At 39.0% G+C, this 27,636-nt stretch overlaps 1 protein-coding gene and 1 pseudogene across 23 annotated transcripts in view; one reads left to right on the forward strand and one right to left on the reverse strand.

The window, feature by feature from the left end:
- Nucleotides 1-27,385, forward strand: LOC132425743 (large ribosomal subunit protein uL11m pseudogene; annotated as a pseudogene).
- KCNT2 (potassium sodium-activated channel subfamily T member 2) overlaps nucleotides 1-27,636 on the reverse strand; it is a 414,242-nt gene that overhangs the window by 328,966 nt on the left and 57,640 nt on the right. For 2 of the 23 annotated variants that reach the window (XM_059998627.1, XM_059998592.1), the window contains exon 2: nucleotides 16,824-16,881. The exons of 18 other annotated variants lie outside the window; for them this stretch is intronic. The gene's annotated coding sequence lies outside the window, so the exon portion shown is untranslated. Of the gene's footprint in view, nucleotides 1-789; nucleotides 1,842-8,529; nucleotides 9,151-16,823; nucleotides 16,882-27,636 lie in introns of those variants that run through there. 3 more of the 23 variants (XM_059998653.1, XM_059998619.1, XM_059998742.2) reach the window with 3 other exon arrangements.

Raw genomic sequence — 27,636 nt, forward strand, 5'->3', positions numbered from 1 at the left:
ATGGGAAAAGACACGAAAAACTCCCCCGACTCGCCCCTGCTCAAGCTATTAATTTTGGAGGAGAAAGAACGAGAGATGACATGGCTATTTTGGAGGAACATCCCAGAATACAGTAGCACTGGGACTCAGTTCAGACAGACAGCTGAAAGAAATGTAGAAATGAATAAAATAAGCCCCTTGACGTAGAATTTTTGGTACTCGAGGGACTGGAGTTAAGGTAGTTTTTCAACACAAGACAAAAGTGTCCTCAAAAGAGATCCCAGTTCCTCGTTATTAACCATGCTGATGAGTTTGCCTCCACCGTAGAATTCTTGTCTATAAACAAGATACTTATGATCAATAGGTCAATCAGGCCCTGATACCTAGCAAATAAGAGTCCCAGGGGTACAAATCCAGAAGGCATAGGACGGCAGAGACACGTATTTCCAGACATGCAGTAAATTTCATTATTGCCCCAGAGATGCAGAAATCTCTTTCCATGGAAAGGGTCCGGAATGGCTTGGAATGAGGGCTGAAGTGTGTTTTGGGGATGTCACAAAGCAGAGATATCAATTCTTTTGTTTTAGTAATGGATATAATGTGTATTTGGGGGAATGTATATCCATGCTAAAAGTCTGACGCTGATTGTGTGATTATGCAGATGCTAAAACTTGCCTAAAGGAGATTTTAAAACTGAGAAGCAGGACCTGAGAGGTAATGTATTCCAACACCATGAATGAAACAATCCAACTGACTCCATAAGGCTCAGATCCTGTAGAAAGGGGCTAATGAGCTTTAAAAAGTGCTCACCTTTTAATCTCTTTCTCTGGTGGATTGGCAAATGACAACAAAACTTGACTGTAAAAGAAGAGAATATGGTAGTGACATATTTTGAGAGTTTACTCGTCCTCTTGCAAAAATTAAACCCTGCAAATTGAAGTTTTAGATCTGATACAAAGATCCACTAGGGGCTTGGGATTTCTCCCAATGCAGGGAAAACTCTGCCTGACACAGGATCCTCCAGATGCAGAGAAGCCTAAGCTTGGGTGGTAGAAGTTGGTATGATGACCTAGTGACTGGGCAAGTGAATGAGGGTGTCTCCCAGCATCTAAAAAGGAAGGCAGATCTAGATATCAACAAACAAAAGGGATCTTAGGGGGATTAATCTTGGCCTTCTAGAAGTAAAGAGAGTGAGAGAGTGCCATGAAGTGAATTAGAGAAGGCTGAGGAAGAAGTATCCAACTGACAAAAATAAATATGCTTCGTCACCTTGTTAGCAAATCAGAGCCGCCATCACCGCGTTTGGTGGGATCATCAGTAAGGCACCATCGCTATGGCATCCAGATGCTTTCTAATGAGTGTAGCTATTATCATTAAAAAGCTGTTTTATTTTATTGAGCACCATGATGCATTTGGATAGGTGAACGTAGGCTTTCAAGAAAAGCTGATGACAAAGGAAAAGAGAAATTTCCTGAGATGCTGGAAGGCCAGACACTTTGTAAAATGAAGTAACACATGGGAACCACCAACAAAAGAGTTGCTGCAAAGGCTTTAGGAGTAAGAAGGTCTAGCATATGATTTTCAATTGTTTCTGGATGCATGCTGACTCTTTAGTGCTTCTCAGAAAACGTTAGGCATAAGTTCTACTCCATATAAATGGGGCTATAAATGGAAAGGGGCTCTAGTGCCTCACGTTTAGATGGATGCTAGGATGAAATAAAAGAACCCATGTACATCAGAAAGGAAAGAATCTCCAGGATTTTTTAACCACAGCAGGCCTTGTCTTTTCAGAATTTTGAAAAAGTTGAGTGTAGGTTTTTAACTTCCGCAAGGCACACAGTGGATATTTGACCAAATCTTCTAATTCGAAGATTAGGAAACAACTGTCACAAAGACTTCGTCCACTGCATTTAACTTCAAAGATATACCTTAACTGTCTTCATGGAAAATGTGAGAGTTATGACTAATGTGAAGTTTTAAGAATAAAATAAAGCTGACAGAGAGAGAGAAAGAGAGAGAGAGCAAGAGAGAGAGAATTCTGAGAGGTATATTTAAAATTCTATGAACGTAGAGAATATAATTCCTGAACATACATGTGTGTGTTTAATCACTTCATGGCTTACTCAGATCCAAAATCAATTGCACTTTTTGTGGTTGGAATGAGTAGACACAGTGCTTTGGATTCGGTTATACATACAGCATTACATTTCATCGCTTAATTATCTTTTTTAAAAAGTTACTCAGGGACAGTCTTTTTTTTTTAACATCTTTATTGGAGTATAATTGCTTTACAATGGTGTGTTAGCTTTCTGCTTTATAACAAAGTGAATCAGTTATATATATACATATGTTCCCATATCCCCTCCCTCTTGCGTCTCCCTCCTCGCACCCTCCCTATCCCACAGCTCTAGGTGGTCACAAACCACCGAGCTGATCTCCCTGTGCTACGTGGCTACTTCCTGCTAGCTATCTATTTTACGTTTGGTAGTGTATATATGTCCATGCCACTCTCTCGCTTTGTCACAGCTTACCCTTCCCCCTCCGTATATCCTCAAGCCCATTCTCTTAGTAGGTCTGTCTCTTTATTCCTGTCTTACCCTTAGATTCTTCATGACATTTTTTTTTCTTAAATTCCATATATATGTGTTAGCATACGGTATTTGTCTTTCTCTTTCTGACTTACTTCACTCTGTATGACAGACTCTAGGTCCATCCGCTTCATTACAAATAGCTCAATTTCGTTTCTTTTTATGGCTGAGTAATATTCCATTGTATATATGTGCCACATCTTCTTTATCTATTCATCCAATCATGGACACTTAGGTTGTTTCCATCTCCTGGCTATCGTAAATAGAGCTGCAATGGACATTTTGGTACATGACTCTCTTTGAATTATGGTTTTCTCAGGGTATATGCCCAGCAGTGGGATTGCTGGGTCATATGGTAGCTCCATTTGTAGATTTTTAAGGAACCTCCATACTGTTCTCCATAGTGGCTGTACCAATTCACATTCCCACAAGCAGTGCAAGAGGGTTCCCTTTTCTCCAGACCCTCTCCAGCATTTATTGTTTGTAGATTTTTTGATGATGGCCATTCTGACTGGTGTGAGATGATATCTCATTGTAGTTTTGATTTGCATTTCCCTAATGATTAATGATGTTGAGCATTCTTTCATGTTTTTGTTGTCATTCCGTATATCTTCTTTGGAGAAATGTCTATTTAGGTCTTCTGCCCATTTTTGGATTGGGTTGTTTGTTTTTTTTGTTATTGAGCTGCATGAGCTGCATGTAAATTTTGTAGATTAATCCTTCATCAGTTGCTTCATTTGCAAATATTTTCTCCCATTCTGAGGGTTGTCTTTTGGTCTTGTTTATGGTTTCCTTTGCTGTGCAAAAGCTTTGCAGTTTCATTAGGTCCCATTTGTTTATTTTTGTTTTTATTTCCATTTCTCTAGGAGGTGGGTCAAAAAGGATCTTGCTGTGATTTATGTCATAGAGTGTTCTGCCTATGTTTTCCTCTAAGAGTTTGATAGTTTCTGGCCTTACATTTAGGTCTTTAATCCATTTTGAGCTTATTTTTGTGTATGGTGTTAGGGAGTGATCTAATCTCATACTTTTACATGTACCTGTCCAGTTTTCCCAGCACCACTTATTGAAGAGGCTGTCCTTTCTCCACTGTACAGTCCTGCCTCCTTTATCAAAGATAAGGTGACCAAATGTGCATGGGTTTATCTCTGGGCTTTCTATCCTGTTCCATTGATCTACCTTTCTGTTTTTGTGCCAGTACCATACTGTCTTAATTACTGTAGCTTTGTAGTATAGTCTGAAGTCAGGGAGCCTGATTCCTCCAGATCCATTTTTCATTCTCAAGATTGCTTTGGCTATTCGGGGTCTTTGGTATTTCCATACAAATTGTGAAATTTTTTGTTCTAATTCTGTGAAATATGCCAGTGGTAGTTTGATAGGGATTGCATTGAATCTGTAGATTGCTTTGGGTAGTAGAGTCATTTTCACAATGTTGATTCTTCCAATCCAAGAACATGGTATATCTCTCCATCTATTTGTATCATCTTTAATTTCTTTCATCAGTGTCTTATAATTTTCTGCATACAGGTCTTTTGTCTCCTTAGGTAGGTTTATTCCTAGATATTTTATTCTTTGTGTTGCAATGGTAAATGGGAGTGTTTTCTTGATGTCACTTTCAGATTTTTCATCATTAGTGTATAGGAATGCCAGAGATTTCTGTGCATTAATTTTGTATCCTGCTAGTTTACCAAATTCATTGCTTAGCTCTAGTAGTTTTCTGGTAGCACCTTTAGGATTCTCTATGTATAGTATCATGTCATCTGCAAACAGTGACAGCTTTACTTCTTCTTTTCCGATTTGGATTCCTTTTATTTCCTTTTCTTCTCTGATTGCTGTGGCTAAAACTTCCAAAACTATGTTGAGTAAGAGTGGTGAGAATGGGCAACCTTTTCTTCTTCCTGATCTTAGTGGAAATGCTTTCAGTTTTTCACCATTGAGGACGATGTTGGCTGTGGGTTTGTCATATATGGCCTTTATTATGTTGAGGAAAGTTCCCTCTGTGCCTACTTTCTGGAGGGTTTTTGTCATAAATGGGTGTTGAATTTTGTCGAAAGCTTTCTCTGCATCTATTGAGATGACCATACGGTTTTTCTCTTTCAATTTGTTAATATGGTGTATCACATTGATTGATTTGTGTATATTGAAGAATCCTTGCATTCCTGGAATAAACCTCACTTGATCATGGTGTATGATCCTTTTAATGTGCTGTTGGATTCTGTTTGCTAGTATTTTGTTGAGGATTTTTGCATCTATGTTCATCAGTGATATTGGCCTGTAGTTTTCTTTCTTTGTGACATCCTTGTCTGGTTTTGGTATCAGGGTGATGGTGGCCTCGTAGAATGAGTTTGGGAGTCTTCTTCCCTCTGCTATATTTTGGAAGAGTTTGAGAAGGATAGGTGTTAGCTGTTCCCTAAATGTTTTACAGAATTTGCCTGTGAAGCCATCTGGTCCTGAGTTTTTGTTTGTTGGAAGATTTTTCATCACAGTTTCAATTTCAGTGCTTGTGATTGGTCTGTTCTTATTTTCTATTTCTTCCTGATTCAGTCTTGGCAGGTTGTGCATTTCTAAGAATTTGTCCATTTCTTCCAGGTTGTCCATTTTATTCGCATAGAGTTGCTTGTAGTAATCTCTCATGATCTTTTGTATTTCTCCAGTGTCAGTTGTTATTTCTCCTTTTTCATTTCTAATTCTATTGATTTGAGTATTCTCCTTTTTTTTCTTGATGAGTCCGGCTAATGGTTTATCAATTTTGTTTATCTTCTCATAGAATCAGCTTTTAGTTTTACTGATCAGGGACAGTCTTGCTTTCTAATCAGACCAGGTGAAAATGATCTTAACTTAAGTTGATGAGTCACTCTGTAGAACTCAGTTAGACTGAAGATTTGATACATGATATTCATATTTCCTTCTACATGTTTATGCAGTATCCTTCAAGGTGTTTTGAGCACTAAATAACTGATGACTAAAAGAAAAAAAGGGAGGGAGGCACAGAGAGGAGAAGAAGAGGGAGGGTGGAGCGTCTGAATGTGCTAATACATAGAAAACTGGCTAAAATATTCATAAGATTTGGTCATTTTATTTCTAACAATTTTCAGTGCTAATGGAGGAGACATGAAAACTGTTCTCCCCCAGGAGGCATTTATTTTATTTATGTTTATCACTTGCTTTTTTTTTTTAAGTCTTTTATCTTGAGATGATATAAATTCACAGAAGGGCAAAGATGTTCAGAGATGTTCTGTGCACCCTTCACCCAGGCTCCCTCGATGTTAACATATGACATAACTATAGCACAATAGTAACACCAGAAAAATTGAAATTGGTGCAATTCAAAAAGCTTATTCAGATTTCACCAGTTGTAAATGCACTCACTGGTATGTGTGTGTTGTATGTGTAGCCCTGCAAAGCTTTATCATCCATGTAGCTGCCTGTAACTACCACACAATCAAGATATTTAATTGTATCATCACAAGACTCCCGCCTGCCATCTGCTTAGAGTCTCTCCACCAACCGGCATCACTTATACCTCACTACCACTAATCTGCTCTCCATTCCTATAATCACATTATTTCATGAATGTTAAATACATGTAATCATGTCATATATATTCTTTTGAGGTTGGCTTTTTTTTCTTCAGCATAATTTCTTTGAGTTTCATCCAAGTTGTCGAATTTATAAATCAGTTTTCCTTTTTACTGCTGACTAGTATTCCATCGTATGGATGTACCACTGTTTATATAACTAGGGACTGGCTGCTGTGAATATCTGTGTACAAGTTTCTGTATGAAAATCTAAGACTGCCTTAGATTGAAATTGCTGGGTCATATGGTAAATCTATTTTCAGTTTTAAAAGGAACTACCAAACTATTTTCCAGTGTGGCTGTACCATTTTACATTTCCACCAGCAATGCATGAGTGCTCCAGTTTTTCCACAACCATACCAGCATTTGATGGCAAGGATCACTTTTTTTTTTTTCCCATTCTGAGAGGTATGTAATGATAGCTCCTTGTGGTCTTAATATGCATTTCTCTAATGGCTAACAATATTGAACATCTTTTTATACACTTACCTGCCATCTGTATATATTCTTTGGTGAAATGTCTGTGCGTATCTTTTGCTCATTTCCTAGCTGGATTGTTTTTGCTTCTTTTTCAATGCTGAGTTTTGAGAGTTCTCCATATATTCCAGAAACACGTCCTTTATTGAAATGTGGATTGCAAATATCTTCTCCCAGTTTGTAATTTGTCACTTCATCCTCCCGACAAAAGCTTTGAATTTTGATGAAGCACAATTTGGGCAGGGGGGCAGGGGGTTGTTTTTAGTGTTGGTCTGAGGACCATTTGCCTATTCTTGGTCCCAAAGATTTTCTCCTATGTCTTCTCCTAGAAATGTTAGTTTATGTTTTACGTGTAATTCCATGAACCATTTTGAGTTGTTTTGTGTTAAGTGTGAGACTTAGGTCCAGGTTCATTTTTTTAGCTACGGAGGTCCAATTGCTCCAGCAGTGTTTTTTGAAAAGGTTATTCTTCCTCCATTGAACTGCTTGTGCTCCTTTGTTAAAAATTAATTGGACGTATTTGTATGGGTGCACTTCTGGGTTCTCTATCCAGTTCTGTCCAGCTCTGTGCGTCCTTCCTCTAGGACCACAGCATCTTGAATACTGTGCCTATACAGTAAGCCTTAACATTGAGAAGACCGATTATTTCCACATTATTATTCCTCCCACAAAACTGTTTTGGCTATTCTAGAGACTTTACCGTTCCATAAAAATTTTGGAATTCATCTATGTCTACAAAAAAACCTTGCTGAAATGATGATAGAAATTGTCTTAACCCAACAGATAAATTTAGGGAGAAATGACATCTTTACTATATTGAGTCTTCTGATCCATGAACGTGTAAACTGTTTCTTGAACCTCACTATTTCCAAATTCATTTTTTACAGGACACTGACACCTCTGTGAGGCACTAAGGTGGAGGTGTCATGTTTGAGTATTACATAATTAAGCCAGTGCTTTTGGTAATTTCTATTATCTACACCAATTTGATACTTTGACAAGCTTATCCCGGTCTGAATAACTTCCTTTATATACAAATTTTATCACAACATTTATCATAATTACAGCTGCTGAAATACATGTTAATCCCACTTGAGAGGGCTAGGGACTATATCATTCATCACTGTATCCACAGTCCTGACTTGAGTGCCTGCCACATCGTGAAGACTCAACAATGTTCACTGAATGAGTGAAACCATTCTTTAATCAATGAGGGAATATCTATATGTACTTATGTCAGATTTTTAAAGATCTGGGGTGTCTGAATCTTCAACACAAACTAGGAATGCTCTCCCCTAGGAAGCTCCTCTCTTTTGCTTTGTTTTGCCATACATCATACTTCTAATGATAACATATATAATACAGCATAAAACCATATACATAAATACACGTGTATGTGCACACACATCCACCTACATACACACTCTTACCAGGGCAAAAAATTACCCATTAAAATCTCAAAATGTAATGACACAGTTAGGCAATGTGCTTTTATCTCTAAGAAATAATTCGTTGACTGTAAAGAACTTTCCCAACAGAAATTTGAACCAGAAACTATATCCATTTTGCATATATCTTGTGTCACCGCCAGACTTAATCATCCAAATCTTCGCTAAAGCAAAGCTAACCTTTAGTACACGCAGAGGAGAAAGATCCAAAACTGGATTCCCAGCAGGTCACTTCGTGGTTTAAAATTATTCAGTAGTCTCCCTCCTCCATCAGTCAAAAAACTCTAGAAATTTGAGAGAGGCATGGAGTGCTTTCATGATCAGAAAGCTCCCTACCTTCACAATGTTATCTCCTGGCATTCTCCAGCCCCTGGCTCGCCAGTTCCTTATGTTCTCCATGCTCTCTCGTGGTTCTGCACCTTTGCACATTTTATTCCTTCTGCAGGTTCCTACCACACTGACCTGTTGGACTCACTCAAGCAACTGGTCCACTTCAGATCCTCCCCTGGTCCTTCCTTTCCTTGTGCTCTCACGACACCTGCAAGTTGATCACACCATGCTACATGGAACTCTTATTTACTTTCCCAGCTACTGTAAATGCCTTTATAGCATGGTTTCCTTTATAATAGTACCTGACAGGCAGGTACTTGAAATTTCTTGAGATAAAGAGAGAAAGAAATAGACTGACATTTCTAAGATAAAGAAAACTCGACTAAGTACACAAAATTGGGTAGCGATAGAATAGTACGGTAGAGTGGGCCTGGGTTTGAATCCCAGCTCTATCATAGTTACATGGTCCTGAGAAAATCATTTAGTTTTGCTGAGAATCAGTTATTAATAGTTTTGTTATCTAATCTGGAGAAAAGAGAAAATAATACCTAATTTTTATTTTATGAAATACAGCAGGGCTTCCCTGGTGGTGCAGTGGTTGAGAGTCCGCCTGCCGATGCAGGGGATGCAGGTTCGTGCCCCGGTGCGGGAAGATCCCACATGCTGCGGAGCGGCTGGGCCCGTGAGCCATGGCCGTTGAGCCTGCGCGTCCGGAGCCTGTGCTCCGTGACGGGAGAGGTCACAACAGTGAGAGGCCCGCGTACCGCAAAAAAAAAAAAACAAAAACAACAAAAAAAACAACATCTATCCTGTAGCTTCTACTGGCCTAGATATAGTAACAGACACCAGATCCACACACACACACCCCAGAAACAACAAAAAGACTGACCACACACACACACACACACACGCAAAATTTCAAGGCAATGAACCTCAGGCAACAGAGGATGGTATTCCCGGAAAGATGAGAAACAAACGAGGTGAGCCCTACAGTTGCTTCGGTTTACTGTAACTGCTTTGAGAAAGTTGCTCACAGACAGTAAGATCCAGATGGAGCCTGGCAGCCTCTGAACTGAGAAGACAGAGCTAAGTGTCTGGAAAAACCAAGGCAGCGAGAAATCACAGGATTCAGTACCAGAGAGGAGAGGGCTGCACAGGGAAAAAACTCTGGAGATAAGCAGACATTCTCCAGTACTCAGCTGACTGCTGATTATCACATGCATGCCAGGAAACTAAGGCTGGGAAAGAACCAGCAGTAACAGTGCCTGGCAAAGAACACAGGCTCAGGAACTGTACCCAGGCTTACACCAAATAGCCTGCAGAAACTCAGGATGCCCAGGGCTAGAGGACTCAAAGGGTCTTGCCTCAGTAGTGGGAAATAATAAACCTTAGTCTGAGCACTGCTCTGGGGCTGCCTGACAAATTTCAAAAGCAAGACCTGAAAGGATCAAACAGTTTCCAAATAACAACATTCCAAAATAAAGCTCGGAATATTTACAGAAATATAAAATATCTGTCTCAAAGGACAGAATTCACAATGTTTGGAATACAATACAAAATCACTAGGTGGGCTTCCCTGGTGGCGCAGTGGTTGAGAGTCCCCCTGCCGATGCAGGGGACATGGGTTCGTGCCCCGGTCCGGGAGGATCCCACATGCCGCGGAGCGGCTGGGCCCGTGAGCCATGGCCGCTGAGCCTGCGCGTCCAGAGCCTGTGCTCCGCAACGGGAGAGGCCACAACAGTGAGAGGCCCGCGTACCGCAAAAAAAATGCAAAGAAACCAGAAAATACAATCCTTTGAAATTCAAGTTCTTTGTTTCCTTCTCACATGTGCTATTTTACCGTTTGTGGATACTTTTCTCACTAGGAAAAAAGGACAACAAGCCATGAGGAATGTAATCTGCAGTGCTTTCAGGATGTTGTAAGATTTTACTTAATGCTATATATTACTTATTTGCTGTCCTAGATCACTGATGGAAGAGAACCGAGCTCAAGGCACAGAGATTGATATTAGAAAAAGTTTTCATTTGTAAGCAAAATTTAGAAATGAGTAGTCATTACAGACTCCATCATTAGCAGAAAAACGAGTAAACTGAAACTGCTCCAGAATTGACACAGATGTTAGATAACACAGAAGGACAAGAAGCACCTTTGTACCTGGAAAGACCAAGTTATTGGGAAGTGGGAACCTTGGGAGTAGAGGAAGGGCTGGTGAGAAAACAGAGTGGATAAAAGGTCTATTAGTACCAACATCCCCTGTTCCATCACACACAATTAGGCAAATATCATTCCCTGACCCCCAGAACACCGGACGATGAAAGAGGTTACACCAGGGTGGACCAGGGTAGACCAGGGAGAACAGAAAGTGGGGAGGGAGGTGGCACTGTCCAAGACAGGGGGCTTATGCTAAAGGCTGCTATTGTAAGTTAATGTATAAATGACTTCTTTTCCAAGATTTAGAGGATTCAAATCTGGACAAACTAGCCCAAGAGGTAAGAACTACAGATGGGGGCAGGGGGTGGGGGCGGGGGAAGGGGAAAATGACAAAGAAACAGTCAGCTCCTCTTCGTATCATCCCCAGTAAAGTCCACAGGCAACAAATCCCATCCATTCATAGAGCTTCCAGTTAATTTTTGGTCATTCACTACTAAATTAATGAAATGTAATAATAAAAAGACCTGCACCGAGGTACATCATCATGAACTATCAGAAGAATGGAGATGAAAGTTTTCAATACCTAGAAGCGAGTCACTCAAATGATCATGGGGTTCTCAGCAGCAGCACAGGAAAATAACAGACAGTGGAACAGTTCCTTCCAAATTCTAAAAGGAAATAATTTTCCAAAATAAATTTTGTATTTAGTCACATGTAATGGTAGAATAGCAATATTTTTAGACATGTCCCAGCTCAAAAATCTTTCCTTTTAAAAACCCTTTCTCAGGAAGCTTCTGGAAGATGTATTCCACCAACAGAAAGGAGTAAACAAACTTAGAAAATAGGAGACTCCAATATGAGAAAATGAGGACAATCCCCAAGATGATGGAGTAATGATGAACTGAGGTCCCAGATCAACAGAGAGAAAAGAAGCCGAAAGAGTTGAGTCCAGAATGAAGCATGAAGATGGTTCAGTGGGAGGGCAAGGGGTACCTGAGTAGCTCCACAGAGAACAAGTGAGGATTTGAGGCTGTTTCTGACCTTAGCACAACCTGAACCATCCTGACTGATACAATCTCTGATGTGTCTGACCACACTGAGAAAGCCTTTATATATAGTTCTGTTAGAGTATTGCGGGAAAGCTAGGCAAACAAACCAACAAACCCAAAAAATGAAACTGATTAAATTCCTAAAGAGCAAAAAATCTGAATAAGAAAAAGTTAATCGTAATACATTACTACATTACTCAGCTCTGAGCAATATTTCAGTAGTCGTAAAATATACATCCTTGGCATCCCCTAAGCAAGCAGGACTATAGTGGGGAGATGGGGAACGGAAGGTGTGTGTGGTGGTGGTGTAATCGGACTTCTAACTCCTCATCTTCTACAGAAGGAAGTCAACAAATACTGCCAGAGACTAAAAAACTAAGAAATATACTACAGTGAGTTAAAAACTCTATAGAAGAAACAGGTAAAAGACTGAAAAGTGTTTCTGTCTGAAAGGTAAACCATGTTGTTTTAACATGTTGATAACATGTTGGCAGGAGCCAAATGTTTGGTTTTAATAAATTTATTTATTTATTTATGGCTGCGTTGGGCCTTTGTTGCTTCCCGCGGGCTTTCTCTAGTTGCGGCCAGTGGGGGCTACTCTTCATTGTGGTGCGCAGGTTCTAGGCGCGCGGGCTTCTCATTGTGGTGGCGTCTCTTGCTGCGGACAGAGCATGGGTTCTGGGTGCGCAGGCTCAGTAGTTGTGGCTCGTGGGCTCTAGAACGCAGGCTCAGTAGCTGTGGCGCACGGGCTTAGTTGCTCCGTGGCATGTGGGATCTTCCTGGACCAGGACTCGAACCCGTGTCCCCTGCATTGGCAAGCGGATTCTTAACCACTGCGCCACCAGGGAAGTCTCGGGCCAACTGTTTCTGTTGGTCTTGTTTTCTTATTCTAAGCCTTAGGATAACTGCTGACTTTTTGAACAATGTACATGTATTTTGATAAAAACACTTTTTCAAAACCAGGTCATTTATTCTCAAGGAATTACAGCAACTACAGCTATTTACAAAACAAGCAAGATTTTACAACAAATTAAACTTTAAACATCAGTCTATATGGAATACAATCTTTTTAGCATTTTTAGCTATTAATATCACAAAGGCTTAGTATAAGATCACATAAATGGGGCTTCCCTGGTGGCGCAGTGGTTGAGAGTCTGCCTGACGATGCAGGGGGCACGGGTTCGTGCCCCGGTCCAGGAAGATCCCACATGCCGCGGAGCGGCTGGGCCCATGAGCCATGGCCGCTGAGCCTGCGCGTCCGGAGCCTGTGCTCCACAACGGGAGAGGCCACAACAGTGAGAGGCCCGCGTACCGAAAAAAAAAAAAAAAAGATCACATAAATGCTAATCTGTGGCAAGAAAATATAGATTAGGTTGCAGTGCTTCACTTTTTTATATAATAGAAAAATTGTTTTTACATATTTAGGGAGTGGGAAGCAGGAGATATTTTTCCTAAGTATTTCATTTTTGTAACTTCCCAAATCCATATGCTCACAAAGGCACTACATTCTTTTATCTATTTATTACTTTAAATTTGTATGTTACCTTAAACTTTTAAAAATGTGAGGGAGGAAATCTGGTGGGAAAACGCAAGGAAAAGGCACATCACCCTATCTGACATTTTAAGCTCTCTCTTTAGACTCAATATGGTAAGGAATAAATTATAACTTCTGATAATGTATAATTATTGTCATGGGTTAAAAATGCAAGGTCTTACACCCCAATGTTCATAGCAGCACTATATACAATAGCCAAGACAGAAACAACCCAAGTGACCATCAACAGACAACTGGTTTAAGAAGATGTGGCATATATACAATGGAATATTATTGAGTCATAAAAAGGAACAAAATAATGCTATTTGCAGCTACATGAATGGACCTAGAGATTGCCATACTGAGTGAAGTAAGTCAGACAAGGAGAGACAAATATTACATGATATCACTTATATGTGGAATCTAAAAAAGAATACAAATGAATCTATTTACAAAACAAACAGACTCACAGACATAGAAAACAAATTTATGGTTACCAAAGGGGAGAGGGAGAGAGGCAGAGACACATTAGGAGTATGGGATTAACAGACACTACTATAACATAAAATAGGTAAGTAACAAGGATCTACAATATAGTACAGGGAGCTACATTCAATATTTTGTAATGACCTGAAAATTATAACTAAGTCACTTTAATGTACACCTGAAACTAGCACAAAATTGTAAATCAACTATACTTCACTTTAATAAAAACCACCAACAACAACAAAAATGCAATCGCTAATGTGGGCACCTTCGGTATTAAACAAAAAGAGTTCCTTTCCTTTTTATGCAAACAGGCAAAGTGAATTTGCAAAAGTGAAGCTGAGATTTGAGAGGATTTGGGGAATTAGGTAGAAGGACAGAGGGCAAACTGTGCAAGCTGCCTTACCAAAAAAGGTTTAGTTAGAATTTCATGCTCCTGGTTTGGGCAACTGGTTGTGTGTTGCTACCATTCCCCTAAAACAAAATACCAGAGAAGAGATAGTTGTAAAGAGATAAAATTAATTTTGTACATTCTACACTGAGGCATCTCTTGAACGTCAGCTATGCAAAGATGCTCAGTGGGAAAAGGTAAATATAATTTTAGGTATATATAAATTTACATAGAGGAGCAAGACAAATATAGAGATTTGGAAATCATCAATACATCATTACAGTTACTAAAATTTGAGTGAAATGGACTAGAAAGAGGTAAGAAGTGAAGAGAGCAAAACACCAAGAAAGGGCCCTTGGTAAACCATAATTTTTAGGAGTAAGTAAAAGAAAGGAAAACCTATAAAGGAGAACTAAGAAGGAACGTACAGGACATAAACTAAAGGAGAATGATGTTGTAGAAATCAAGAGAAGGAGGTTTTGGGAATTCCCTGGCGGTCCAGTGGTTAGGATACTGTGCTTTCACTGCCAGGGCCCAGGTTCAATCCCTGGTCAGGGAACTAAGATCCCACAAGTCGCGGCGTGGTGCTGCCCCCAAAAAAAAATTTAAAAAAAAAAGAGAGAGAGAGAGAGAGAAAGAGGTATCAAGAAAGAAGAAGAGGAGAATCAGAGAAAACTGTTCATTGGATCTGGCATAATAAAGATGATCAGAAACTCTAACAGAAGTGTCAGTGGAGCAGTAAGACAACAAGAAGTACAGGAAGTGGAGGGTAAATAAGAGGCAGAAAAGAAAACCAGAGGCTAGAAATGAATGGCGAGAATCCTGGAAGTAAAGTGGAAAGGGACTGAAGCTCTTGCTGACAGGTGAAAGTGAATCAGTTTGGTGCCAGTGAAGACATGAGGGCTGCAAGGTCAAGAAGTCATACAGTGGGAGGTTGCAGGGTATGTTCTCAGAAGTAAAGCAATTCTGGTCACAGGAGGGTCCAGACTTATAAGAGGATGCTGAAGAAAGCTGGACGTGAAAGTCATCAAAATAAAGGAACCATAGAGGCAAGATCCAGAAAGGGTCGTTCACTAAGGTAAGGAACCTGAAAAGGGGAATAGCAGAATCTGGGATGAGAAGAAAATATGGAAGCTGTACCCATACCCTCCATCACTATGAAAGAACCACTAAAAAGTTGGGAGAACACAGCGACAAGGAAAAAACAAAGGTCATAATAAAAAAAATGCACCTCAAAGATATGGAGATGTAACGGTCTATAATTTATAAGGTCAGCAACACACCCCCAGACCTGTGGTATGTGGAGAACAGCGTGAAAATGGGCAGTTTTCATGGAAAAGATGTTCACATTACAGCTTGGTTCCTATTAAAATAAGCAGATGCAGTGGACTCTCTTCCCTGGTGGCACAGTGGTTAAGAATCCGCCTGCCAATGCAAGGGGACACAGGTTCGAGCCCTGGTCTGGGAAGATCCCACATGCCGGGAAGCAAGTAAGCCTGTACACCACAGCTACTGAGCCCGTGCTCTAGAGCCCGCAAGTCACAACTACTGAGCCCACGTGCCACAACTACTGAAGCCCGCGAGCCTAAAGCCCGTGCTCTGCAACAAGAGAAGCCATCGCAATGAGAAGCCTGCGCACCGCAATGAAGCAGCCCCCACTTGCTGCAACTAGAGAAAGCCCGCATGCAACAACGAAGACCCAACGCAGCCAATAAATAAATAAATTTATTTTTTTAGAAAAAGATTTAAAATAAGCAGATGCAGCATCATGGATGGACCTAGATATTGAGTGAAGTAAGACACAAAAAGACAAATATCATATGATATCGATTATATGTAGAATCTAAAACAAAGGGTACAAATGAATTACTTACAAAACAGAAGTAGAGTCACGGATGTAGAAAACAAACTTATGGTTACCAGGGGATAAGAGGGGGGAGGGATAAACTGGGAGACTGGGATTGACATATACACACTACTATATATAAAATGGATAACTAATAAGAAGCTGCTGTATAGCACAGGGAACTCTTCTCAATACTCTGTAATGGCCTATTTGGGAAAAGAACCTAAGAAAGAGTGGATATATGTATACGTATAACTGATTCACTTTGCTGTACATGGGAAACTAACAAAACGTTGTAAATCAACTGCACTCCAATAAAAATTTTTAAAAATAAAATAAAATAAGCAGATGCAGTGGACTCTCTTTGAAAAGTACTGAGTGTGTAAGAAAATGTATTTATGATGGTGCAGGAATTCCAGAAGATTCCAAAGAAAGTAGGGTTAGCAGAGAGGACAGTGTCTGCACAGTTAAATCAGCAGAGTGTGGGGATAAGATAAAGAGAATACAGATGAATGAACATATTCCCAGGAAAGGATATCACCAAACATTGCCGTGACTAGAAATACTGTTGTCAAAAGGAAAATCCTGCCTTTTTTCCCTAACTGAATTTTTTGTTAATAGTAAATTGATAGGCTTTGCTAGAATAGGAACCTTGGGACTTAGGGTGAAATTACTTGGCTTCAAGATTCTATAATGGAATTCTGCTTAAGTTTCTAGGAAGACAAGTGGAGAGAAATATACAGCCAGAGGAAAATAGTCAAGACAGCTACTAAAATAAAAATTGAGAAAAAAAAATTTTTAACCAGTAAGTAGTACAGTTTACAATTTCTTCCACTATATCTCACCATAACAAACGATATAGTTTTCACAGGTCCTTCCCTTGATCTCTTAACTGCAATATTTAATAAGTGCTCATGGAAGAACAAAAGTCTCGTCGTCTGTGACTAATGAAAGAAAGAATTCCTCACCTTGGAGCTTGACTCTCCAAAGCACAATCACCATATTTTGTTAAAATAGACTCAAAACCTAGGAAACAAAAAACAGCAATAAACTTTCACTATCAAGATTCAACTTTTTTCAAAGCTACTTTATCTCACTCCCAAAGGCAGTAAGATTACTACCCTCATTTTATAGTTGAGGACTCTAAGACTACAGAGATTAAATAATTGCCCAAGACCACACAGTTACTAAGTACTATTTCAAGACTGAGTGGCTTTTTTGTTCTTTTCTTGGCCATGCCACGAGGCATGCGGGATCTTAGATCCCCAACCAGGGATTGAACCAGGGCCACTGGCAGTGGAAGCATGGAGTCCTAACCACTGGACCGCCAGGGAATTCCCAAGAGTGAGTGGCTTTTGAATATCTCAGCTTTTATAGTTCAATGTGAATGTGAATTAAATAGTATTTGAATGGGGATGAAATATGCAGGAAAACAAAAAACAGGAAAAAAAATAAAACATTTAAAACAAAAAGCTGCTGCCCTATTGTCTTGGGAGTAGTATGCCATAAATGTGATGATTTACTTGAAATAATAAAAACCTGACTATTATTCATTTACCTCATTAGCTTTTCCTAGCAGTCAAGGTCTATGTGTGATTTGTTCATCTTTTTCCTTTCTTTTTGTTGCTACCAGCACAGAGCAAAATAGAGATTTTACTAGCAAGCAAAAGCATTATCTTATTGTAAGCATTCTGAAATTTCATAAAAGCAGTAGCTTTTATTGTTATTGCTAAAACATGCACTGACGTGTCAATTTCCTTGCTTTTTCTTCTTTGCTTTTGTTTTGCCAATGATATGCATGTATAATGATATAAGGAAAATACATAAGGAAAGTAAATATATATGATGAGACAAGGATGATACCCAAGGAATGTAGAAAAGACTAATATAGCACTCCCTAGGCAACCATGTTATAAACTTCTTTTTTACAATGATCTAAAATCTGCATAGTTATGGGCACCAATTAATAATTACTGTATCTAGAAACTGAAACATATTTCTAGAGTACAGTATGGAAATACACGTTAAAAGCTTTAAAATTGACATGGTAATACCACATTTAGGAATTTATTTTAGGAAAATCATCAGCAAGGCCTTAGAAATGCTTACAAATATTTAGAGACAAGAATGTGAAATAGCATGAAAGCAACCTACAGCCTAATAACAATATGAATTAGATAAATATGATCACTCATATCATGGAATATTACACAATCATAAATAATCTCATTTCAGGAATCTACTTAAAGATACACTTCACTTAACAGATTTAATTAGATCTACTTAACAATATGTTAAGTGAAAATAGCAGTTGACAAAACTGTTTCTTTGAGAGGACAGACGGCAGAAGTAAGAAGAACTACAATCCTGCAGCCTGTGGAACAAAAACCACATTCACAGAAAGACAGACAAGATGAAAAGGCAGGGGCTATGTACCAGATGAAGGAACAAGATAAAACCCCAGAAAAAAAAACTAAATGAAGTGGAGATAGGCAACCTTCAAGAAAAGGAATGCAGAATAATGATAGTGAAGATGATCCAGGACCTCAGAAAAAGAATGGAGGCAAAGATCAAAAAGATGCAAGAAATGTTTAATAAAGACCTAGAAGAATTAAAGAACAAACAGAGATGAACAATACAAAAACAGAGATGAACAATACAATATCTGAAATGAAAAATACACTAGAAAAATCAATAGCAGAATAACTGAGGCAGAAGAACGTATAAGTGATGTGGAAGACAGAATGGTGGAATTCACTGCTGCGGAACAGAATAAAGAAAAAAGAATGAAAAGAAAAGAAGACAGCCTAAGAGACCTCTGGGAAAACATTAAATGCAACAACATTTGCATTATAGGGGTCACAGAAGGAGAAGAGAGGGAGAAAGGAACCAAGAAAATACTTGAAGAGATAATAGTCGAAAACTTCCCTAACATGGGAAGGGAAATAGCCACCCAAGTCCAGGAAGTGCAGAGTCCCAGGCAGGATAAACCCAAGGAGAAACACACCAAGACACATAGTAATCAAATTGACAAAAAATAAGGACAAAGAAAACTTATTGAAAGCAACAAGGAAAAAACAACAAATAATATAGAAGGGAACTCCCATAAGGTTAACAGCTGATTTCTCAGCAGAAACTCTAAAGCCAGAAGGGAGTGGCATGATATATTTAAAGTGATGAAAGGGAAAAACCTACAACCAATATTACTCTACCCAGCAAGGGTCTCATTCAGATTTGACGGAGAAACCAAACGCTCTACAGACAAGCAAAAGCTAAGAGAATTCAGCACCACCAAACCACTCTACAACAAACGCTAAAGGGACTTCTCTAAGTGGGAAACACAAGAGAAGAAAAGGACCTACAAAAACAAACCCAAAACAATTAAGAAAATGGTAATAGGAACATACGTATCAATAATTACCTTAAACATGAATGGATTAAATGCTCCAACCAAAAGACACAGGCTTGCTGAATGGATACAAAAACAAGACCCATCTATATGCTGTCTACAAGAGACCCACTTCACACCTAGGGACACATACAGACTGAAAGTGAAGGGATGGAAAAAGATATTCCATGTAAATGGAAATCAAAAGAAAGCTGGAGTAGCAATACTCATATCAGATAAAATAGACTTTAAAATAAAGAATGTTACAAGAGACAAGGAAGGACACTACATAATGAAAATGAATCAATTCAAGAAGAAGATATAACAATTATAAATATATATGCACCCAACATAGGAGCACATCAATACATAAGGCAACTGCTAACAGCTATAAAAGTGGAAATCGACAGTAACACACTAATAGTGGGGGAATTTAACACCTCACTTACACCAATGGACAGATCACCCAAACAGAAAATTACTAAGGAAACACAAGCTTTAAATGACACAACAGACTAGATAGATTTAATTGATATTTATAGGACATTCCATCCAAAAACAGCAGATTACACTTTCTTCTCAAGTGCGCACGGAACATTCTCCAGGATAGATCACATCGTGGGACACAAATCAAGCCTCAGTGAATTTAAGAAAATTGAAATCATATCAAGCATCTTTTCTGATCACAACTCAATGAGATTAAAAATCAATTACAGGAAAAAAAACATAAAAACACAAACACATGGAGGCTAAACAATACGTTACGAAATAACCAAGAGAACACTGAAGAAATCAAAGAGGAAACCAAAGAATACCTAGAGACAAATGACAATGGAAACACGATGATCCAAAACCTATGGGATGCAGCAAAAGCAGTTCTAAGAAGGAAGTTTATAGCTATACAAGTCTACCTCAAGAAACAAGAAAAATCTCAAATAAACAACCTAAACTTACACCTAAAGGAACTAGAGAAAGAAGAACAAACAAAACCCAAAGTTAGCAGAAGGAAAGAAATCATAAAGATCAGAGCAGAAATAAATGAAATAGAAACAAAGAAAACAATAGCACAGATCAATAAAACTAAAAGCTGGTTCTTTGAGAAGATAAACAAAATTGATAAACCATTAGCCAGACTCATCAAGAAAAAGAGGGAGAGGACTCAAATCAATAAAATTAGAAATGAAAAAGGAGAAGTTAAATCAGACAGCACAGAAATACAAAGCATCCTAAGAGACTACTACAAGCAACTCTATGCCAATAAAATGGACAACCTGGAAGAAATGGACAAATTCTTAGAAAGGTATAACCTTCCAAGACTGAACCAGGAAGAAATAGAAAATATGAACAGACCAATCACAAGTAATGAAATTGAAACTGTGATTAAAAATCTTCCAACAAACAAAAGTCCAGGACCAGATGGCTTCACAGGTGAATTCTACCAAACATTTAAAGAAGAGCTAACACCCATCCTTCTCAAACTCTTCCAAAAAGTTGCAGGGGAAGGAAAACTCCCAAACTCATTCTATGAGGCCACCATCACCCTGATACCAAAAGCAGACAAAGATACTACAAAAAACAGAAAATTACAGCCCAATATCACTGATGAATATAGATGCGAAATTCCTCAACAAAAGACTAGCAAGCAGAATCCAACAACACATCAAAAGGATCATACACCATGATCAAGTGGGATTTACCCCAGGGATGCAAGGATTCTTCAATATACGCAAAGCAATGTGATACACCGTATTAACAAATTAAAGAATAAAAACCATATGGTCATCTTAATAGATGCAGAAAAAGCTTTTGACAAAATTCAACACCGATTTATGATGAAAACTCTCCAGAAAGTGGAATAGAGGGAATCTTCTTCAACATAATAGAGGCCATATACAACAAACCCACAGCAAACATCATTCTCAATGGTGAATAACTGAAAGCATTTCCTCTAAGATCAGGAACAAGACAAGGATTTCCACTCTCACCACTATTGTTCAAAATAGTTTTGGAAGTCCAGGCCATGACAATCAGAGAAGAAAAAGAAATAAAAGGAATATAAATTGGAAAAGAAGAAGTAAAACTGTCACTCTTTGCAAATGATATGATACTATACATAGAGCATCCTAAAGATGCTACCAGAAAACTACTAGAGCTAATAAATGAATTTGGTAAAGCTGCAGGATACAAAATTAATGCACAGAAATCCCGTGCATTCCTGTATACTAATGATGAAAAATCTGAGAGAGAAATTAAGGAAATGCTCCCATATACCATTGCAACAAAATAATAAAATACCTAGGAATAAATCTTCCTAAGGAGACAAAAGACCTGTCTGCAGAGAACTATAAGACACTGATGAAAGAAATTAATGATGATACCAACAGATGGAGAGACATACCATGTTCTTCAACTGGAAGAATCAATATTGTGAAAATGACTATAGTACCCAAAGCAATCTACAGATTCAATGCACTCCCTATCAAATTACCAGTGGCATTTTTTACAGAACTAGAACAAAAAAATCTTAAAATTTGTATGGAGACACAAAAGACCCTGAACAGCCAAAGCAGTTTTGAGGAAAAAAACAGAGCTGGATGAATCAGACTCCCCGACTTCAGAGTATACTATAAAGTTACAGTAATCAAGACAATATGGTACTGGCACAAAAAGAGAAATATAGATAAATGAAACAGGATAGAAAGCCCAGAGATAAACCCATGCACCTATGGTCAACTAATCTATGACAAAGGAGGCAAGTATATACAATGGAGACAAGACACTCTATTCAATAAGTGGTGCTGGGAAAACTGGACAGCTACATGTAAAAGAATGAAATTAGAACACCATACACAAAAATAAACTCAAAATGAGTTAAAGACCTAAATGTAAGGCCAGAAACTATCAAACTCTTAGAGGACAACATACGCAGAACACTTTATGACATAAATCACAGCAAGATCCTTTTTGACCCACCTCCTAGAGAAATGGAAATAAAAAAAAAATAAACAAATGGGACCTAATGAAACTTCAAAGCTTTTGCACAGCAAAGGAAACCATAAACAAGACTAAAAGACAACCCTCAGAATGTGAGAAAATATTTGCAAATGAAGCAACTGACAAAGGATTAATCTCCAAAATTTACAAGCGGCTCATTCAGCTCAATATCAAAAAAACAAACAACCGAATCCAAAAATGGGCAGAAGACCTAAATAGACATTTCTCCAAAGAAGATATACAGACTGCCAACAACCAAGGGAAAGAATGCTCAACATCACTAATCATTAGAGAAATGCAAATCAAAACTACAATGAGATATCATCTCACACCAGTCAGAATGGCCATTATCTACAAACAAATCTACAAACAATAAATGCTGGAGAGAGTGTGGAGAAAAGGGAACCCCCTTGCACTGTTGGTGGGAATGTACATTGATACAGCCACTATGGAGAACAGTATGGAAGTTACTTAAAAAACTAAAAATAGAACTACCATATGACCCAGCAATCCCACTACTGGGCATACACCCTGAGAAAACCATAATTCAAAAAGAGGCATGTACCAAAATGTTTATTGCAGCTCTATTTACAATAGTCAGGACATGGAAGCCACCTACGTGTCCATCGACAGATGAATGGATAAAGAAGATGTGGCACATATATACAGTGGAATATTACTCAGCCATAAAAAGAAACAAAACTGAGTTATTTGTAGTGAGGTGGATGGACCTAGAGTCTGTCATACAGAGTGAAGTATGTCAGAAAGAGAAAAACAAATACCTTATGCTAACACATATATATGGAATCTAAAAAAAAAAAAAAAATGGTCATGAAGAACCTCGGGGCAAGACGGGAATAAACACACAGACCTACTAGAGAATGGACTTGAGGATATGGGGAGGGGGAAGGGTAAGCTGGGACAAAGTGAGAGAGTGGCATGGACATATATACACTACCAATTGTAAAATAGATAGCTAGTGGGAAGCAGCCGCATAGCCCAGGGAGATCAGCTCGGTGCTCTGTGACCACCTAGAGGTGTGGGATAGGGAGGGTGGGAGGGAGGGAGATGCAAGAGGGAAGAGATATGGGGACATATGTATATGTATAACCGATTCACTTCGTTATAAAGCAGAAACTGACACGCCATTGTAAAGCAATTATACTCCAATAAAGATGTTAAAAAAAAAAAGATTGAAATTAGAACACTCCCTAACACCATACACAAAAATAAACTCAAAATGGGTTAGAGACCTGAATGTAAGACTGCACACTATAAAACTCTTAGAGGAAAACATAGGAAGAACACTCTTTGACATAAATCACAGCAAGATGTTTTTTGATCCACCTCCCAGAGTGATGGAAATTAAAACAAAAATAAACAAATGGGACCTAATGAAACTTAAGAGCTTTTGCAAAGCAAAGGAAACTACAAACAAGACGAAAAGACAACCCTCAGAATGGGAGAAAATATTTGCAAACGAATCAGCGGACAAAGAATTAATCTCCAAAATACATAAACAGCTCATGCAGCTCAATATCAAGAAAACAAACAACCCAATCCAAAAATGGTCCAAAGACCTAAATAGACATTTCTCCAAAGAAGATATACAGATGGCCAAGAAGCACATGAAAAGCTGCTCAGCATCATTAATTATTAAAGAAATGCAAATCAAAACTACAATGAGGTATCACCTAACACAAGTTAGAATGGGCATCATCAGAAAATCTACAAACAACAAATGCTGGATAGGGTGTGGAGAAAAGGGAACCTCCTTGCACTGATGGTGTGAATGTAAACTGATACAGCCACTATGCAGAACAATATGGAGGTTCCTTAAAAAACTAAAACTAGAATTACCATATGACCCAGCAATCGCACTACTGGGCATATACCCAGAGAAAACCGTAATTCATAAAGGCACATGCACCCCAAAGTTCATTGCAGCACTGTTTACAATAGCCAGTTCATGGAAGCAACCTAAATGCCCATCAACAGATGAATGGATAAAGAAGTGGTACATATATACAATGGAATATTACTCAGCCATAAAAAGGAACGAAATTGGATCACTGTAGAGATGTGATGGATCTAGAGACTGTCATACAGAGTGAAGTAAGTCAGAAAGGGAAAAACAAATATCGTATATTAACGCATCTATGTGGAACCTAGAAAAATGGTATAGATGAACCACTTTGCAGGACAGAAATAGAGACACAGATGTAGAGAACTAATGTATGGACACCAAGGGGGGAAAGTGGCGGGGTAGGGGTGGTGGTGTGATGAATTGGGAGGTTGGGATAGACATATATACACTAATACGTATAAAAGGGATAACTAATAAGAACCTGCTGTATAAAAAATAAATTAAATTAAAAAAACAAAAAAAACTATCTTCTCTGGTAAAACTCCATTCATGTAGACAACATCCATTAAAGTCACTACAAATAAAATAAACAATATGTATACATAGATATGCAAATAGTCAAAGTATTTTATGTATTCCTTGAACAATTTTACACATTAAAATGTACCAACTATATTAAAAAATGTTATAAAAAATACTATTTAGCATAGTATTTGTAGTCCAGAAATTATTGGGACTAAAGACCAAAGTTTGATTTTTTAAATAAAAGAATAAAATTATTTGAATGATCTATTATCAACTGAGTTTTCTAATAAGTTTAAACATAATAGTTTGCCTCATTTTTCTGTTCTAAAACTAAAACTAGCTATCACTGGGGTGTCTACACAATCCAAAGACAACCTCTCTGAAAACAGCCACATCTTCTCAATCTAAGAAGTTGCCCCTCCCTTATAAAAGTATGAATAGGTATGTTTGTGACATTTATTATATTCATTGACACATTATATTTCGCTATCACTGCATATCCCTGATATTCTTGGATCTCTATGGGTGTTTTGAAAATATCTAACTTTCCCTTTCATTGTGTCAGTTATTGAATTGATAGCGTATCATATTCATGTCATTTCATTAAAAGAAGGCTTTAGGCATATAAATAGTTAAATCAATTTTTACTAAGCATTACCTAGGATGTGCTCCTACAAACCTTCTAAAAGACATTTTTTAAATAAAAGAAATGGCTTTCCTCTGGCTTTCCTCATTCCTATACCAGAGAAAACATTTTTGTAGCCACTGTTGTTTTAAAAACAGCATGGCCCGCTAGACTTTGGGAAATCACCAAAATGTTAAAGAAGATATTAAAAGGAATAAGGCTAAGTGCACTACTACTTTTCAAGCATTACCTGATCAGTTATGGTCCCTCCTTCTCATAATTCATCTTAAATATGCCAGATCAGCAAAATTATAAAAGGAACTATATAAAAATTCCACACCTGTCATACGTGATCAAGAGATGCCTGCTACTGCCAGACCCCAGATTTATTAATGAGCAGAACATATTATAATTGTCAGATGACTTGTTACAAGAAAGAGATAAAGTGCTGTAGTCACTGGGATGCAGGCCAGGTTTTAGAAGATGTCCCTGTCCCCCTCCTCCCCCCATCTCCTTGCTGTAGACCTGAAATGAACTAAGGCCGGGAACTCCTCATCATGTCAAGGCTAAGCCAGGCCACTCAGGCCCTCAGGCCCTCAGGAAGCCCGAGGTCAGCGGCATGATCCGGACCATCGGCCCGGGTCCCCGCCAGGCCCCGTCCTGGGTCAGCAAGGCATTTCTGTCAACCAGTTCTGTAAGGAGTTCAACGAGAAGACCAAGGACAACAAAGAAGGCGTTTCTCTGCCTACCAAGATTTTTGTGAAGCCTGACAGGGCATTTGAAATCAAAACTGGCCAACCCACTGTTTCCTACTTCCTGAAGGCAGCTTCTGGGATTGAGAAGGGGGCCCCACACACAGAGAAAGAAGTGGCAGGCCTGGTGCCACTGAAGCACGTGTAGGAGATCGCCGGCGTCAAAGCTCAGGATAACACCTTTGCCCTGCAGGACGTGCCCCATCCTCTGTTGTCCACTCTGTCATTGGATCTGCCGGTTCCCTGGGCATTTATGTGGTGAAGGACCTCCGTTCTGAAGAGCTGGCAGCTTTCCAGAAGGAGCGAGCCCTGTTCCTGGCTGCTCAGAAAGAGGCAGATTTGGCAGCCCAGGCAGAAGCTGTCAAGAAGTGACCCCTGTCCCCCACCCTCCAGGATTTTGAAGGGGGCCAGTTGGGAAGGTGGGGCCAGTGGGGAGGAAGGGAGGTCACATCAACCTGACCTCTCCCTGGCAGAGTTCAGCCCACCTGTTTCCCCATAACCTGGCAGGACCTTCAGTCTCTCCACTGCTCTTCCAGATAATGTAGGATGTGCTTTTTCAGGTAAAGAATGACTTTTCAGTGAGGGGGGTTGGTGTGGCTGGTCTACATTAAAATTTTAGATAAAACAAACTTCCTGCTTCTAAATTGATATTTTGAGTAATAACACCTGGCAGTAAGGAAGCATTCACCTCAGCTACACCTCATTTATCTATATTATAGATATAGATATAGATCTATCCATATATCTGTATGCCCTTCCTTATTATCTACTATCAGCACCAAAAATACCAAAACTTCCTCAACACCTATATGATTAAATGTTGATTCTGTGAAAAGAAGCTTTGCACTCTCAAGACCTGTTAACTACCATAACATAGGGATGATTTACAGTGGCTCGGAATTTTCCAAAGGGTCCAGTTACAAGTTAGTGCAGTGTTTATAACATTATAATTGTTTTGTTTGTTTTGTTTTGTTCTTTTGGCCGCACTGCGCAGCGTGCAGTATCTTAATTCGGGACCAGGGATCGAACCCGTACCCCCTGTAGTGGAAGTGCAGAGTCTTAACCCTGGACCGCCAGGGAAGTGCTTATAACGTTATAATTTTCATAAGGGAATTTAAGAACCTTCCCATATTGGACCTTTCTGTTTATTAAGAGAAGACTTAGGATACCTGCTGAGATTACGATTTCCTCTGAGAACTGCTCAGAAATGAAGGCAAACAATCAAACAGTTAAAGAATTACACTTAGGGCTTCCCTGGTGGCGCAGTGGTTGAGAGTCTGCCTGACGATGCAGGGGACGCGGGTTCGTGCCCCGGTCCGGGAAGGTCCCACATGCCGCAGAGCGGCTGGGCCTGTGAGCCATGGCTGCTGAGCCTGCGTGTCCGGAGCCTGTGCTCCGCAACGGGAGAGGCCACAACAGTGAGAGGCCCGCGTACCGCAAAAAAAAAAAAAAAAAAAGAATTAGAGTTAGAATTACACTTAGAATTGGAATTATGGGTTCCCTACCCCAATAGCCATATCACTTGCCTAACCTCCATCCCTCCTCACCCACCCACCAACACACACATAGATTTTTTTTTTTCCCCATAAACAAACCTGATTTTTGCACACCTTGAAGTGGCAAAGTTCTT

The sequence above is a fragment of the Delphinus delphis genome, chromosome 1 (assembly GCF_949987515.2).
Source record: "Delphinus delphis chromosome 1, mDelDel1.2, whole genome shotgun sequence".
NCBI lineage: Eukaryota > Metazoa > Chordata > Mammalia > Artiodactyla > Delphinidae > Delphinus > Delphinus delphis.